Genomic DNA, 18,060 nt, shown 5'->3' with positions numbered 1-18,060 from the left:
CAACTACTTCCATTAATTTCAGTGATTCACTCTGCGACCTCACGCTACTCTGTATTCCTCCTCCGCTGCTAGGTTGTGAAAAAAGCCTTTTGTCGCTGTAGCGGTCTTCAGGTTCTTGATTAGCGTAAATGGAAGCTAATCAAACATGATATGGGCACACATATATAAATATATAGGTTTGTTAGTTTTACTGTATATAGGTATAATGTATGTCTATATATTTGTATCTATATTGTTGAAATGACTGAAAAAACTGAAATGTATCCTTGACTGTTTGTGCTTCATTTGGTTTCAATACACAGATCCACCTCACAGCTACTGTTTCTGAACCCAAGTCCTCAGAGTTCCTGCTGTGGTTCTTCAGTCCAGAAAAGCACAACGTGGGGTCCAAAGATGGTGGCCGTGAAGCTGGAATACTGCAGTCAAACACTGGAAGTCAACGTGGTCGTGAAAGAGGAGGAAGGAGGAGAGGAAGTGAAGAAAGATGTGATGGTGAAAGAAGAGGAAGGAGGAGAGGAAGTGGAGGAGAAAGAAGTGATGGTGAAAGAGGAGGAAGGAGAGGAAGTGAAGAAAGATGTGATGGTGAAAGAGGAGGAGGAGGAGGAAGCAGGAGAGGAGGAAGATAAGAAAGATGTAATGGTGAAAGTAGAGGGAAGAGAATATGAAGTTGTGGAGAAAATTGTGAAAGAAGAAGAAGAAGGAGAAGAGGAAGTGGAGGATGAAGATGTAATGATGAAAGAAGAGCAATTAGAAGATGAATTGGTGGACACAGATGATGAGGATGGTGAAGATGGTGACGATGATGAAGATTATGAAGTTGGTGAGGATCTTGAAGATGATGAGGATGGTGAGTTCATGTTCTGTATTTGGCGAAGGCCAGGCCAGATTAATGAGTAGATCAAAGGGAGCTGGCAGATATTTAGCAGTGTATGCAATCAAACATTTATTTTCATTTTTATTTTTCCCATGATTTCCTCCATAGCAGTTGTTTATTCATTCAAACAAAAGTTGTTACAATTGATCTAACTTCTATGACTGATCATGGAATTACAACTGTTGAGCAAGACAGTGAGTGACAGTTAAACTAGGTACAACGTGAATACTCTTAAACTGAAACGGTAACATTGATTATGTCTCCGTTTGAGAAAATATGCTTCAAATCAATTGTTAATCATAAAACATTGATACGGTATCCATTTGTTGTAATATCTCTGTAACACTCTGAACACTTCATGTTCCCACAGCGTGTGCAGACTCCAGAGATGTGGTGTTACTTCTGGCACTGCTGAGTCTATGGAAGCAGCACTTGTTCTCATGTTGTTTCTAATCCTGTATATGTTCCTATTCTTACAGGAGAGAGCTCCAACCCAGACTCAGACATCGAGCCCAGCTCCACCGCATCAGGAAGCCATAAACAACACAGACGGAGGAGGTCAAGACAGAAGAATCACCACTGTTTAGATTGCAGTGAAAGTTTCATTTGTCCAACTCACCTTAAATCACAACCACAGACTCAGGGAGGACAGAAGACTCACTCTTGTCTTCAGTGTGGGAAGACTTTCACTCAGGCAGGACACCTAAAGGTGCATGAGAGAATACACACAGGAGAGAGGCCATATCCCTGCTCCCAGTGTGGGCAGAGTTGTACCACATCAGCAAACCTAAAGGTGCATGAGAGAATACACACAGGAGAGAGGCCATATCCCTGCTCCCAGTGTGGGAAGAGTTTTACCACGTCAGGATCCCTAAAGAGACATCAGAGAATACACACAGGAGAGAAGTCATATCACTGCTCCCAGTGTGAGAAGAGTTTCTGTTGGGAAGAATCCCTAAAGAGACACCAGAGAATACACACAGGAGAGAGGCCATATCCCTGCTCCCAGTGTGGGCAGAGTTGTACCACATCAGCAAACCTAAAGGTGCATGAGAGAATACACACAGGAGAGAGGCCATATCCCTGCTCCCAGTGTGGGAAGAGTTTTACCGCGTCAGCATCCCTAAAGGTGCATGAGAGAATACACACAGGAGAGAAGCCATATCACTGCTCCCAGTGTGGGAGAAGTTTCACCCAGGCAGGAGACCTAAAGAACCATCAGATGATACACACTGGTGAGAAGCCATATCACTGCTCCCAGTGTCGGAAGACTTTCAACAGGACAGATTCCTTAAAGAAGCATCAGAGAACACACACAGGAGAGAAGCCATACCACTGCTCCCAGTGTGGGAAGAGTTTCAGTCGGGCAGGACACCTAAAGTCACATGAGAGAACACACACAGGAGAGAAGCCATACCACTGCTCCCAGTGTGGGAAGAGTTTCAGTCGGGCAGATGAACTAAAGTCACATGAGAGAACACACACAGGAGAGAAGCCATATCACTGCTCCCAATGTGGGAAGAGTTTCAGTTGGGCACAATCCCTAAAGGTACACCAGAGAATACATACTGCACACACTAGTTAATACGACTGCTCCGAGTTTTGGGAGGAGTTTCAACGAGGCAGGAGCCCTAAAGGAGGTCTGCTGGCTGCACCATCTACTGCAGGGGTCGGCAATTAGGTTTGGCCTCGGGCCCAAAAATGTTTTAGCCACTAGATGGCGGGCCCGAACATAATCAAAGGATAATTTAAGTAATTGATTGTTTAAAAAATGTGACACGTTCTAATGCTTTGACTTTTCTTTCGAGAAATGTACACATCGCTAGTCAACTAACACAGCTTGTTTTGTGAGCCTGCTAACAATGTAAAGTAGTGTTATAATTAACTAGGTAGCAGTCCAATCCATTTTGTTGCAGTATTAGGCTTGACTAGCGAGTTTGTGTTGTGATTCTCAACAACGTTGAAACGTAGTTTCACCCTTTTCCATAGTTTTGAATAATAAATGTGTGGACTGACGATGTATCGCAGCCTAACTTATTCTAATAATTATTTAACATACTTTTATTCTGAATGATTCCCCCCTCCTCCAGACAAGGTCACATTATTTATCATTGGATTGGTTGTTTGCGTGTCGGGTGAAGTTAGCTAAACATTTAACCTGCTAACTAACAAGAGAAACATAATGTCACTCTCCAAAGGTCTAAAGACCACTACTAGTGTGCCCTTGAGTAAGGCACTTAGCCCTCAGTTACTCCAGGGGGACTGTCCCTGTAATTCGTAATTGTAAGTCGCTTTGGATAAAAGCGTCTGCTAAATGGCAAAATTATAATTATAATTATAAAGAGGAAAGTTGACGGTGAAAACAGGGCATTTAAAGAGGAATGGACAGCGAACTATACGTTCATCCTACCTGGTTTCATCAATGCAAAGCCGTTGTGTGAGACTCACATCTTCCCTGCTCACAATGTTCCCTTTCTATACATGCGAGTCGTCCTTTTCCTCAATGAATGTGATAAAGACGCACGAGAGGAATCGATAGATGCATAAAAATAAAAATAAACTGCCTGCGGATTAAAGTGACGTCAATATCACCAGATATCAAGCAAATAGTGACCGATGGGAGATGCCACTTTTCACATTAAGCGAGTACCAAGCCTGTCGTTATTGTATTTAATAACCTAATTGTATTTTGTATATTTTGAATGAATGGCTTATGGCTCATTGTACTTATTATCCCTAATAGCGCGTTTGCTCTGTCGTTTCAGGAGCATAGGCCTACCACCACTTTTGCGACGATTTTGTTGTCAATGTTTTTCAGAAAATTAAACAGAATTTGCTTTGTTACTGTTCATATGTGTGTTGCAGTCACATACGTAAACATTACGTTTGAATTAATGAGCTGATGTTATTTTTTTCAAACCACACCGCATGTCGGCTATTTCAGCACCACGCCTTGTCCACCTACTTATGATTCACTCTGAGGGGTTCAGCGTCAGTGCGCTTCGGTGCACCCCGCTGCCTGATTGTCTGTCCCTGTGTCATTCACTCTTAACATGAATAAAAGTACAATAAGCATTATTCAGGTGGTGGTAGATTCTCTATTCGGACATTATAGGCGCGGTGTGGGACTGTCAGTCCGATATTGTAAAAAAATAAAGTGGATTCTCAAAATAATCTGCTGGGCCAAATATTATTGGTGACGGGCCAGCAATGGCCCACGGGCCGCCTATTGCCGACCCCTGATCTACTGTATGGACAGAAGACTATTGTGTATCTATTCTGGATACTGAGGCCTGTCAGTCTGTCTTGGTCTACTCATCTCCCCCAGATACTCCAGACAGCCCACAGAACTCCCTCTACCTTCAGGCTCCTCGCTAGCAAGCCCCCTGGTGATCATCACCAACTACCATTTTAGCTGCAATGTGTTCGTCTGTCCAGCAGGGGGCAGAGAGGATTCTCTTTTTACGTCAAATTCTACCAATCGGGGGCCATTCCCCACATCACGGTCAGTCGTGGAAATATACAGTGATGCTTGAAAGTATGTGAATCCCTGGTGCAACTATAGATTTTTTTGTTTGTTTTTACCATGAAATCTTTATTCAATCTTTATTTTTTATCTGACTTAACATGTTTATATTTACCAATTCCATATGTTGGTTTAGAGGGAATCATGCGTGTAGTAGGAAAACTAAATTATAAGACTCGCTTCTAGACTCATGTCTATTACATGTCTATTACTTGCCGTGGTAAATCAGAAATCTGCCAACTCCCGCCATTGTAAGTCATTGAATGTCATTCAGTCACGGTCAGTCAGTCACTGTCAGTGAAGCGTTGTTTGTTTGTCTGAGTTTTAAAAGGGGGCGTTGCTCAGCAATAGGTCCATTGCGATGGGATGACCGTAATGATCTAAAATAAAAATAAAAATGGAATGACGGCATAGAAAGAGTGTTCCCCTACATATCTGTGATTTCTGCCATTCTCATTCAGTTGTGGTTCGAACCAACTTGTTTGTTGCTGTGAAGTATAGCAATAAACTGGTCTAAGCTCAGTGTTTCCCGTGTACATTTTGTTCTCAACTACCAGAAAGTCTCTATTTGCATCCTTGCCTATTTTTTGGGTGGGATATATCTGTTAGATACATTTTCTAATCTATTGGGGTGCCGGGATTTACTATATTCTGAGTGGGACACAATCCATTATTTATTTTTTAATTTTATTTTTGGCATTTAGCAGACGCCTTATTCCAAAGCGACTTACAATCAATACATTTGACTAATTTGACTTCTATCACAAGTACAAATGCTTCCTCATCTCACTGGATGGCGCTTCATGGCAAGACAATCACCCAAACATGCTGCCATAGCAACTAGGGAACACGCTGCCATAGCAACTAGGGAACACGCTGCCATAACAACTAGGGAACATGCTGCCATAGCAACTAGGGAACACACTGCCATAGCAACTAGGGAACACGCTGCCATAGCAACTAGGGAACATGCTGCCATAGCAACTATTCACAACTTTCAAGTGTGAGAGTGGCCAAGTCAAACCCCAGGTGCTGTACCTTACATGACTGCTGCAGTGATAATAATAATAATAATAATAATTGTTATTATTTGTATAGTGCTTTTCATGCAAACGTTGCAGCTCAAAGTGCTCCAATCATTACATAATCATAATTTAATTAATTAGTCATTTATACACAATATAAAAAAGATGTGTTTTTAGTCTTGACTTGAATATAGTTGCTGAGGTTGCATCCCTAATGTAAACTGACAGTGCATTCCACAATCTGGGTGCATAAAATGAGAATGCAGCCTCACCAAATCTCTTATTTTGTACATGTGGTACACAGAGAAAACCAGCGTCAGAAGGCCTGCGAACTCTATCGGGCTGATATGCTAGCAGAAGACCTGAGAGCTCTATTGGGCTGATATGCTAGCTAAAGACCTGAGAGCTCTATCGGGCTGATATGCTAGCAGAAGACCTGAGAGCTCTATCGGGCTGATATGCTAGCTAAAGACCTGAGAGCTCTATCGGGCTGATATGCTAGCTAAAGACCTGAGAGCTCTATCGGGCTGATATGCTAGCAAAAGCTATGATGAATGTATCTGTATGACCCTGTCGGGGGGGGGGGGGGGGGGGGGCTCTGAAAGAAGCTGTCCTGTAGCCTGCTGGTAGGGGACCTGAGGCTTACCAGCTGTGTAAAGACATTGTTGCCATCTCACGCATCGCGCTAACCCAACCACAATAGAACAGGACATCACCCACCCACCCAATCTGCACCTCGCCCCACTGCCATCCGGGCGTAGGTACAGAACGCTACGGTGGAAAAGGGCTCACTTTGGCAAAAGCCTGATCCCCGCAGCCATTGTTGCCTTAAATAATAGACCGCGCTGAGTGTGTGTACTTGTGTCATCTGTCATGTGTAGTAATGTCTGTTTGTTGTCTGTGTTATACGGTATTATATGTATACTGTTCAGTGGTGTGGAAATGAATAATAATCTAATACAATACACAAATCTAATCTATTCTAACCGAACCTATTCTATTCTACTCTAACCTATTCTATTCTATTCTAATCTAATCTAACCTATTCTATTCTATTCATCTAATCTAATTAATCTATTCTATTCTAATCTAAACTATTCTATTCTATTCATCTAATCTAATCTATTCTATTCTAATCTAATCTAATGTAATGTAATGTAGTCTAATATGCGACATCAGGCTTTAAAGGGTTAAAGGGTGAAACAGGCGTTGTCACCTCTTGTTCAACATCGTTTCCTTTCCTGTTTTTAAGAAATTCGAAGCTGCTGCAGCTTTATGTAGTAAGCGGACGTTACGAGTTTCACAACTGATAATTGCCTAATTGTGTTGCAATGATGTGTTTAAAATGATATATATGTCTATTATTGCAATTGTCTTTTCCTCTCCTATATGCTTTTCAAGAAATGCATAACGGTCCAAACCCGGAGATCACGTCTCCAGCACGTCCCGGGTCACTCCAGCGTGTCTGAGGGTCTCGGCCCCGGAAGCTCCACTGGGTTCAGCTCCACCACATGTTAGGAGACACGGCTGCACAGACTTCCTATCAGGAGAGCAACTGATCAGAGATGGAGATGCATGTAATTACAGAGGGCAAGATAATTGAAGACGAATGCTAATCATGCTAATCTTCGCTCGCTAGGATATCACGGACAGCGAATGTTCCCGGTTCGTCTGCAACAATGCTTTTTAATCAGAGAGCAATGGGGCTTGAGAGGGATGCAGCCTGTCACAAAGCCTGATGCGTGATGTCACAAAGACTCTTCTGGCTCGTTGCTGCCAGACCATCGTCCCGATAACGACTGTTATTGTCTCAATCCCCGACATTAAAAGGCGTGATTAAGGTGTAGAATATAATTAGCCCGCTGCGGAAAGTGCCGGGTTGAAGCCAAAAGCTTTCCAGCACCCAGACAGCTTCAATAGCTTCGCCTCCGGATGGCGAGGGACCCAAGACAATGGAAAGACTGAGACATGTGACTGGAGATAAGTGAGGGGGAAGATTGGAACTTTTCTTTTGTGGAAGTTAATCAGGCGTTCTTGAAAGAGGCGCTCGTCGATTCGCCTGGTGTGGAATGTTCGAGCCTTTGTGACCTCTTTGTGACAGAATGTTCCATCAATCTATTACATCATAATGGAAGTGCACAAACAGCTGTTTCTCTGAACAGTCATTGTGTCGAGGTATCGAGAAATACAGAAACATGTGTTGGTGGTATTATGTGGTGTTGCTGTCGAAATGAAGTAAAATTACATGTTGTGACATTGTTGTTTAACCTCATCTTATCCACCTCATTTTTCTGGTTTTCTGCTCGAAATGACATGCCCACAGTGAATATAGAATATCTCCACAATCACAAGGGCCTTCATAATGATATTGTTATCAAATGAAAGCTAACACCTGTGGGGTGGCTGTAGAAGTGTCAGAATCAAAATCTATGTTACTGTGTCAGAGCAAATAGAGCTAGAACATCATAAAACATCTCAAATTCAGTCTCCGTCTAAAAAAACAACAGCTTTTACAGTGAATATCACCTTGGAAACCTGATGAATTAGCCCAAATCATCTAGGAATCAGTACTCCAGGGTCTTATTAGTACTTGTGCCAAAGTCGATGCTAGTAATGTGAGCAAATGCAACTTTGTACCTGTTTTAGTACAGGTATGTTTAGGCGGACACCTATATGTTTAGGCCATTTGGAGATATGTTGGCACCATCTTTGACCTTTCTCATGTATCAGGAAAAAAACTAAACAAAAACAGACATGACACATTCTCCAGTTGGAGAAAACTGGATGTGACTTAGGCCGTGTTTACCGTCTCTGGAAAAAAATGGTGGCATCGTATAGCATGCAAAGTTGTGAAAAAAATGTGATATCTTTGAAGAGAATTGATCGAGGTAAACTCTTTATATCACTTCGGATGCCCATGGGGGTCCGTTGGCTCCTATGAGGTTTTAAGGAAGTAGTTTTCTGACTTTTGGCATTTCCCACAAGGTAGAGTAGGGGGTGTTCTGTTGTTGTGTTCTCTACTAGTTTCCACCAGTTTCTCTTTGGACGCCCTGATATCCGTGTGAACACGTCTGTTGACATTTCACACCCAGGACATTTGAGGCTGGTATGGAAGACAATGCAGCACAGAGGCAGATGTTCCGTTCCACTACAGCATCACAATGAGCTCATCCACCTTCTACCTCCACCAGCCTCCCCAGGCGTCACCTTGGCAACGTGGCCAACAAGCATCCCATAATAGTGTGTGACTCAGAGCAGCCCCGTCCAAAACATTTACTCTAGATTGCTTTCCCAGCCACAACCTCTCCAGCACCGCGGTGTACAGTACTTAGTGGGCAGATTGAGGTGACTTTGACAAACAAAACACTTGATGTTCTGCCTGGTTGAATAAAATCTCCCACCAGACCTCAAGGTGATAAACTGCATTCAGGGTTTAACAGTTTAACACCTTGGCAGACACAGGAGCACTTGAACAAAGTGTTGACAGTTATTAAAGTCATTATAGTTGTGGGGGATGTTGTGTATGGCTTTGTGATTACTGTATGGATTAGATTATTATTGTACAGTGGGTCCAATCAATACAACAATCACAATGCCATACGCATCATCCCCCGCAACTATAATCACTTTAATTATACTGTACAATAATAATAATAACATATAAATAATAAAATAACCCAGTCAAGCTAATGTAGCCAACGTGCGTGCGTGCGTGCTCTACTGACGCCGACCGCCGACGTTCATGATGGTGTTATAGAGAGGTCATGATGGTGTTATAGAGAGGTCATGATGGTGTTATAGAGAGGTCATGATGGTGTTATAGAGAGGTCATGATGGTGTTATAGAGAGGTCAGAGGTCATGATGGTGTTATAGAGAGGTCATGATGGTGTTATAGAGAGGTCATGGTGGTGTTATAGAGAGGTCATGATGGTGTTATAGAGAGGTCATGGTGGTGTTATAGAGAGGTCATGATGGTGTTATAGAGAGGTCATGATGGTGTTATAGAGAGGTCAGAGGTCATGATGGTGTTATAGAGAGGTCATGATGGTGTTATAGAGAGGTCATGATGGTGTTATAGAGAGGTCATGATGGTGTTATAGAGAGGTCATGGTGGTGTTATAGAGAGGTCAGAGGTCATGGTGGTGTTATAGAGAGGTCATGGTGGTGTTATAGAGAGGTCATGATGGTGTTATAGAGAGGTCATGATGGTGTTATAGAGAGGTCATGGTGGTGTTATAGAGAGGTCATGATGGTGTTATAGAGAGGTCATGATGGTGTTATAGAGAGGTCAGAGGTCATGATGGTGTTATAGAGAGGTCATGATGGTGTTATAGAGAGGTCATGATGGTGTTATAGAGAGGTCATGATGGTGTTATAGAGAGGTCATGATGGTGTTATAGAGAGGTCATGATGGTGTTATAGAGAGGTCAGAGGTCAGTGTTCTGCTGCCTTTCTGCTGTTGTTGTTTTTCTCTTCTGGAGTTTCTGCATCATTGAATCAGAGGCAGCTGTGTAATAGTGAAGCTGTTTGATCTTCAGGTTTGATTCAGACTCACATGTAAGTTCAGTGGTTTGATTCAGACTCACATGTAAGTTCAGTGGTTTGATTCAGACTAACATGTAAGTTCAGTGGTTTGATTCTGTCCCTCCATCCCTCCCTCCCTCCCTCCCTGAGAGACTATAGAAAGGTGAGGGTCCCTCCCTCACTAATGCATTGGCATCTTTTCTACTAGCTAAGAATACCTAATGCATGTTAGCGTCTTTCAGCTAACACGGGCCTCCATAAACGTTTTTTTCAAATTTCTGGCTTAGCAGACGCCTTTATCCAAAGTGACTTACAACAAATACATGGGATCATCTATCCACCAGTCATAGCAGGAAAAAGTAATCTGTGCTCAGGCCTGGAGCCATTGGCAGTCGTCGTGCTAAAAGAAGGAAGTGGGGGAATCAGTACAGGAGGGTAGTAGATGTCTCAGGAGGGACAGTTCAGGTGTAGCCTGAAGAGATGGAGGTCTTCAGTCTACGGTGGAAGATAGGTAGTGATTCTGCAGTCCTGACAGCAGGTAAAATATAACTGCAGGTAATTGTGTCTTGCCCTGACTCTAACGTTATAACTTCACTACCTATCTTCCGCCGTAGATTGTGAGGGTGTGTGAGGTTGTGTGAGGGTGTGTCTGTGTGTGTGTGCGTTTGTGTGTGTATCTGTGCCTCTCTGATCACACGGCTTCTGTTCTCTCTGCTGATGAAGCCTTTCTCACGTCCCTAATGGAGGAGGGTGTGTGTGTGAGTGTGTGAGTGTGTGAGTGTTTGTGTGTGTGTGTGTGTGTGTGTGTGTGTGTGTGTGTGTGTGGAGGACATTTACATTCAGCTGCAGACCTCAGACCTGCTGATACACTGCACCACAGGAGCTACAGGAGGCTGTACACACACACACACACACACACACACACACATATATATACACACACACATATTCACAGGCACGCACGCACACACACACACACACACATCCCCTAACCAATCAGTATTCAGCTCAGCAGCTTCACATGGAGTCTCTCTCAGCAGCTCTCTCATAATAATGGACAATATCTCAGCGCAGGATAAATATAATTCCCCTGAGGCGAAGAGGGAAGAACACTCAGGGAAGCTCCTCTACAGAGAGAGAGAGAGAGAGAGAGAGAGAGAGAGAGAGAGAGAGAGAGAGAGAGAGAGAGAGAGCAGCAGAGTTAATTAGTGTGTCAGACAGCGAGAGAGAGAGTGAAGCTTTGTTTTCCACTGTTGAGGAGAGAGAGAGAGAGAGAGAGAGAAATTGATTGACAACAGACCGTATAGAGTATAGAGGCTTGAGGAGGGCTTACCAGAGGCACACAGACAGAAACTATGTGTTGAATGTTTACAGAGGTAAGGGAGAAAGAGAGAGGGAGATTGACAACAGATAGTATATAAGATATTTATATCTTTGCACTCAATAACATTTCAGGACCCTCCTTTCATGACTTTTCCTAGATATGTGGGTTCTACCACCCAGTATCCTTACATTTACAAAATCACATCAGGATAAGCTAGTATGAAGCTATTTCGCAGTTTTTCTGCGTAGGAAGCAGGCTAATTTACAAGCGACCAACTAGTGGTCGTTGTGTGTAAATAGCAGCTTAGCATTGTAAAGAGGGGCTCTTTTATTAGGTAAAAAAGGCACAGCTGTTCTAGTGTTAAGAGTTAAGATGTGAGCGCTCTGACAAGACCCTTGACGTGTGTAATAATAATAATAATAACTTTAATTTATATAGCGCCTTTCAAAAAGCCCAAGGACGCTTGTAGATGAAACGGACTGTGTCGACACTTTTTAACAAGATCTCCAGGACCAGCTGGGCGATAAAGACAGACATCTCTGATTGGTACACTGTGATTACAGCTGTCAAAAAACACAACCTCTGAAACATTGACGGTCTTCATGTTATGACACATTGTGATGTCATAAAGGGTCTCTGTTCTTCCCTCTCCCTCCAGGTGTGATTGAGTCTCCCAGGCGTGCGTACGTGTGTTAGTGAGCCAGGCCAGAGGACCTGCAGCCTTAACGTGCTGCCTGGTAAACAGCCTCAGCAGGTTAAACACTGTGAAGGACTTCCAATGAGAACCGCAACCAGAAGAGACACGGAGGAATTATGGGTATTAAGATTGACTGATCTGATAATGTGTGAATATTATCTGTGATGTCGGGATCTCTCCCTCCCACACAAGAATCCTTCAAAACACAATTCTCCTCAGAGTGAACTAGAATGAGAATGTCGCAGTCGGCATCAATGCAGAGAAAGAATCCGATATCTCTGGTGTTACTATATCACTGGTGTTACTATATCACTGGTATTTTACTATTTGTACTGATAAATATATAGTGTAGAAAAGCAGCATCCGCACACTCAGAATCTGTGCAAATCTGTTCTGTGCTGTGTGCTGGAAAGCAAACTGGTCGTAGTCGCTCTATGAGTAGAGGGCTGCAAGGGAGTTTTCCTGGCTGCACAGTGTACAGGTGTTTTACCTTCGCCTGCTTGCGGCTCTGTCATCATGTGAAGCACATTGACTCACATCTTGTGAGAAATGCGCTATACAAATACAACTTGATTTGATTTGATTTGAACTAACCAGCTATTACTCAAAGTGTATATCCCTATGGCTGAAAGGAAGATATTAACAGCCTTATGGCTGAAAGGAAAGATATTAACAGCCCTATGGCTGAAAGGCTGATATGTACAACCTCGTCTGAAAGCAGCAATCACAAGATGCCCTCTGGCAGCACAGACACAGAGGACCTGAGAGAAGGAAACCGCAGCCTTTTGTTAATTCCCTGACTAATCACCTCAGACCCCTGCCTGTGACTGGTGTTCTCACACCACAGAGAGAAGGGGAGCTGCTCACACGCTCAATAACCGGCAACGCTCCCAGCTGGATGAATCACTCTCACAACCATCAATCCATCTGCCATCAGATCCGGTGGCCCTGGCAGGCAGGCAGGCAGGCAGGTGTCTTACTGGATGTGAAGAGGAACAGAGAGGAGAACATTACTGGGTGTGAAGAGGAACAGAGAGGAGAACATTACTGGGTGTGAAGAGGAACAGAGAGGAGAACATTACTGGGTGTGAAGAGGAACAGAGAGGAGAACATTACTGGGTGTGAAGAGGAACAGAGAGGAGAACATTACGCTTTCTGGTGTTTAGCAGACGCCTTTATCCACAGAGCCTTACAATCTGTTTTTACAGTAGAGAGAAACTGTACAGGAGGTTAGAGGGGATGGAGAGTTCTCAGGAGGGACAGTTAAGGTGCAGCCTGAGCGTGCACCTGTGTCTGTGTCTGTGTCTCTGTGTGTGTGTGTGTGTGTGTGTTTGTGTGTGTGTGCCTGTGTCTGTGTGTGTGTCTGTGTGTGTGTGTCCGCGTGCGTCCTAAGCTGGGTCAGTTTCTCTGCTACAGTATCTCAGTCGAGCCCCGCAGCCACGGTCTGCAGCCATGCATACAGTCCATTAACACTGACTGCCCTGTTAGAAAGGTTTATGTCTCCCTCTATAACAGACGCAGCGCTGCTTTATGAGGTAGACTCTACAGAAACGTACGTAGCGCTTCTTCTTGTGCATAATATGTTTATTCTACTCTTCTGGAAGTACCCTGACACACACACACACAGGTCTGGGAGGTGTGTGTGGAAGAGGAGGGAGGGGGAGGGAGGTGGGGAGATGAGAGGGAGGGAAGGGGATGGGAGGGTAGGAGAGGGAGGGGAGGTTGTGAGGGGAGGGAAGGGGAGGGAAGTGAGACCAGGGAGGGAGTGAGGGGATGGGAGGGAGGAGGGAGTGAGGGGATGGGAGGGAGGAGGGAGTGAGGGGAAAGGAGGGAGGAGAGGTGAGTGGAGGTGGGGGAGGAGAGGGAAGGCGAGAGGGGAGGAGAGGGATGAGATGGGAGGGGAGGGGAGGCAGATAGAGAAGTGTAAATGGAGATGGTGAAAGCCCTGTCATACAGTAAAGGTATAAAAGCTACCAGATCACAGATCACAACATCTGACAGGTCCAAACCATGTTACCCCCACCTTCTCCAGCAATATCCCACAATGCACTTCTGTAACTGTGGAGCGTTGTGTAGTAATAACCAATCCCTTGTTGCTGACCAAGGCAGATTCCAAGGACACCATTAGTCTCCCCTCAGAGCCCCCCCCCCCCCCACCAACCACCACACTGACCCTCCTCCCACTCCCCCATCAGTCCGAGGAGGTCACATATCAAATATAAAAACTCTCCTTCTGTAGCCAAATGAAAACAAGCAGCCTGATAAACCAGAGGAGAGGCAAGGCAGTAGGAGATGAGGAGATGAGGATATAGGAGATGAGGAGATAGGAGATGAGGAGATAGGAGATAGGAGATGAGGATATAAGAGATGAGGAGATAGGAGATGAGGAGATGAGGAGAGGAGATAGGAGATGAGGATAGGAGATGAGGAGATAGGAGATTTCAGTCTCTTTGTTCATCTGACAGCACAGCGTTTTGACAGGTGGGAAGGTGACATGGGGACATTTGGACAGTTGGTTGCATCGATATGAAAGTCTGATAACTTGCAACACGGTGGATTGGAAATAACTATTAGCTTTCCAACGACATACACATGTAAAGGATTTAGCGACTGGGGAAAGGGGAAGAGAGTTGAGTTAATGTGATACGTTTCAATGGCCTATTAATGTGTTTACTTACACCTCGTAAGAGCAGCAGGCTCATTTGATATGGTGAGATGAAACATACCAACGTAGCAATTATAAACCTCCCTAATGACCTGTAAACAGGTGATTTTTCAACAGAATTGTTTGTAATGTTTTCAACATGAATAATCATTTGCTGGTTTGCTAATGTTATTAATTTTTATTGGTCCATTTCAGTGGTTCTGGTGTTCAGCAGTAAAACCATCCACACACCTGTCTTGATTAGATTATTTTCTGCTTCAGCAGGGCTCATCAACAGTGTCATTATTTCCTCTTACTATCTCAGTTTTTGATTGATTTCCTGAGTTAATGCAGAGTGGAAGCTCCATTACGTTCATCTCTGCTCTGAATCACTTTCCTCCGCAGATTCCCAGAGGCTTTAGAAACATAATGGTGTGTGAATTTCTCTGTTATTCTTCAATTACTGCATGGACAATAAGGTTTACTTGCAGCCGCCATGCTTGATGTTCAGTGAGGGTTTTAACCATGGATGTAAATATGCAGACGTCTGTCCTGTACTGGGTCGTTCTGGAACAACATTCTGTATCATGTGACATCAGGTCAACATTTCAAAATGGTTTGATTCAAGTGCAGAGGCGGATCTGGAAACACTGCGGGCTTAGACCAGCCCACGTATTGTTTTTAGGGGGGGGGGGCGGGGGTAGCAGAGTTTAGGAATGATGGGTGTTTCGTCGACGGGGGTAGCAGAGTTTGTGATTGACGGGTGTCAGCTTTGTGCTAAATCGACGCCAAAAGTGTGGCCCCCTCTAAGCTGTTGTGGCGCTTAACAACCAGAGAGAGACTGTTAATGCGGCCGGCCCAGATCAGGGTCAACATTTAAAAACGGTATGATTCAAGTGTTTTCATTATTTGAACTCGCCAACACTCCACAAGTAGTAGAGCAAGAAGCTACGCTAGCACAGCAGACGACAGCTAACGCACCAACTGCCTCAGAACAACTGGTAACGTTGCTATGTTGTTGCTAGCTGTCAAACTACGTTTACGTTAACATGTTTTGACATTGTCTAATGGACTGGTGATCAGAAGGTCATGAGGTCAAATCCCACCTGGGAACACCACCACTAGTGTGCCCTTGAGTAAGGCACTTAGCCCTAAGTTACTCCAGGGAGATGGTAAAAAAAAGATGTAAGTGCCATTAGCCGCATGCTCATGTCGTAATGATGACGAACACGCTAGCTAGCCAACCGACAAGAAATCCTCATCAGCCCCCTTATGTACGGGATGACTCACATACACTTAATAATGTAATTATTAGCATCCCCCATTAGCTGATGAAAAAAACAGAAAAACCCACTCACTCCTTTGAGAGTACATTTACTGTAAACGCCTATATAATGCAGTATATATAATATAATAGAGATGCAAAGAGATGTTTCTGTAGATGTCAGGGCCAAGTGAGTTCTCATACTGATGTTGTTGTTCTGATCTAAATGAAAAGCAAAGGAATGTCTTTTTTCACCTCAAACTGCATCTGATGAAGTGTATTCAAAAGAGCATCTAAAGTGCATACACCAATGACTCTACATGACAGTGGATGGTTTTGATAGTTCTTGTTTCATTCAGGTGCTTATAAATACGAATCACGCAATCATTGTATCATTTACAGTGTTTTGTGTTTATCTGAGAGGGGTTGAAGTTCAACGAGACATTCTGACTTGAGCTGAATTCTTCTCTTCAATATCTGTATTATCTCTGTATTATCTCTCATAATTCTTCTTCAGTATCTGTGTTATATAACTACAGGTCCAACAGTCGTGGTGTAGCTAGATTGTTTGGGCTGGCATCATTCACTTCACATCGCCCCTGGTAACAACAGTTGCTGCAGCCCCAGAAGCCCCAGTCCCCAGATAAACCTCCCTCAGCCCCAGTCCCCAGATAAACCTCCCCTCAGGCCTCCTTCATCCACCTGTTCCTTCCTCTCTCCTCCATTTACAATCACTCCCATCCTTCATGTGTAGAGGTTCTGTCCTCAGGGCAGAGTGGTGCTTAGGGTTAGGGTTAGGGTCCTTAGTCCTTCCACAGCTGATTCAGTCCTGCGGCTGATTGAACACTGGAGGTGTGCTGTGGCTGCTCCTCTTAAGACGCCCAGGGGCTTTTCTTTTTTTTAAAGTGATTTTTTTCTGAGTGGGGCAGTCCCACTCATATTTTTCATTTTATTTGACAGATACAGTGAAGATTTGGACAGGAAGGATGGGTGAGAGAGAGAGGAGGGATGACATGCAGGATATGTCCCCGGCCGGAATCGAACCGGGGACCCTGCGGTTACATGGTCAGCGCTTAACCCGCTACGCCACCTAAGCGCCCCCAGCCCAGGGGCTTTTCACACCACGTTGACAACAGACCATATAGGAGAGAGGGAGAGAGGGAGGGAGGGGGAGCGAGAGAGAACATCCTGTCTCCAGCACGCTCACAGACCCTGTCACAACCTGTCACACACTCACTGGGCCTACACACACACACGCACACACACACACACACACACACACACACACACACACTACACAATCACACGGACAAAGACCCTCAGGGTCAGTATATTCCATATACTGGAATATATTGAAATATACTGGAATATACTGCAATATACTGGAATATACTGGAATATACCGGAATATACTGGAATATTGAAATATACTGGAATATTCTGGAATATACTGGAATATGCTGATATATGCTGAAATATACTGAAATATACTGGAATATGCTGGAATATGCTTAAATATACTGTTTGTGTGTGAAGTTTACTGTTGACAGAGAGAGAGAGAGAGAGAGAGAGAGAGAGAGAGAGAGAGAGAGAGAGAGAGAGAGAGAGAGAGAGAGAGAGAGAGAGAGAGAGAGAGAGAGAGTGAGAGTGAGAGAGAGAGAGAGTGTGAGTGAGTGAGAGAGAGAGAGAGGGGGGGGGAGAGAGAAATAGAGAGAGACACACACACACACACGCAAACACCCAGAAGGATAAGTTACAAAGTTACAACATGTTGTAATTATGAGAAATTCACTGTTTGTTTTTCTGGATCTGCCTTGCATCATTGGCAGGGGGACAGAGACCTACATTTCACAAGGTTTTGAGAGTGTGTTTGTGTGTGTGTGTGTGTGTGTGCGTGTGAGTGTGTGTGTGTGTGTGTGTGTGTGTGTGTGTGTGTGTGTGTGCGTGCGTGTACGTGTGCATGTGTGTGTGCGTGTGTACAAGTGAGTGTGTGTATGTGTGTGTGTGTATGTGTTTGTTTGTGTGTGTGTGTGTGTCCACATCACGCGGTTTTGGGGAGCCCACGCTGGGGGTGCCAACCGTTGCTGGCTGCTGGTTGGCTGGTTGAGGCAGGTGTGTCATTGGACGCTGGTGTGTGTGATTGTGATCTCTGTGCCAAACCCTACCCCTTATCTCCATGAC

The sequence above is a fragment of the Nansenia antarctica genome (genome assembly GCF_963989245.1).
Source record: "Nansenia antarctica genome assembly, chromosome: 9".
In the NCBI taxonomy this organism is placed as follows: Eukaryota; Metazoa; Chordata; class Actinopteri; order Argentiniformes; family Microstomatidae; genus Nansenia; species Nansenia antarctica.
Note: the sequence above shows the minus strand (reverse complement) of the source record.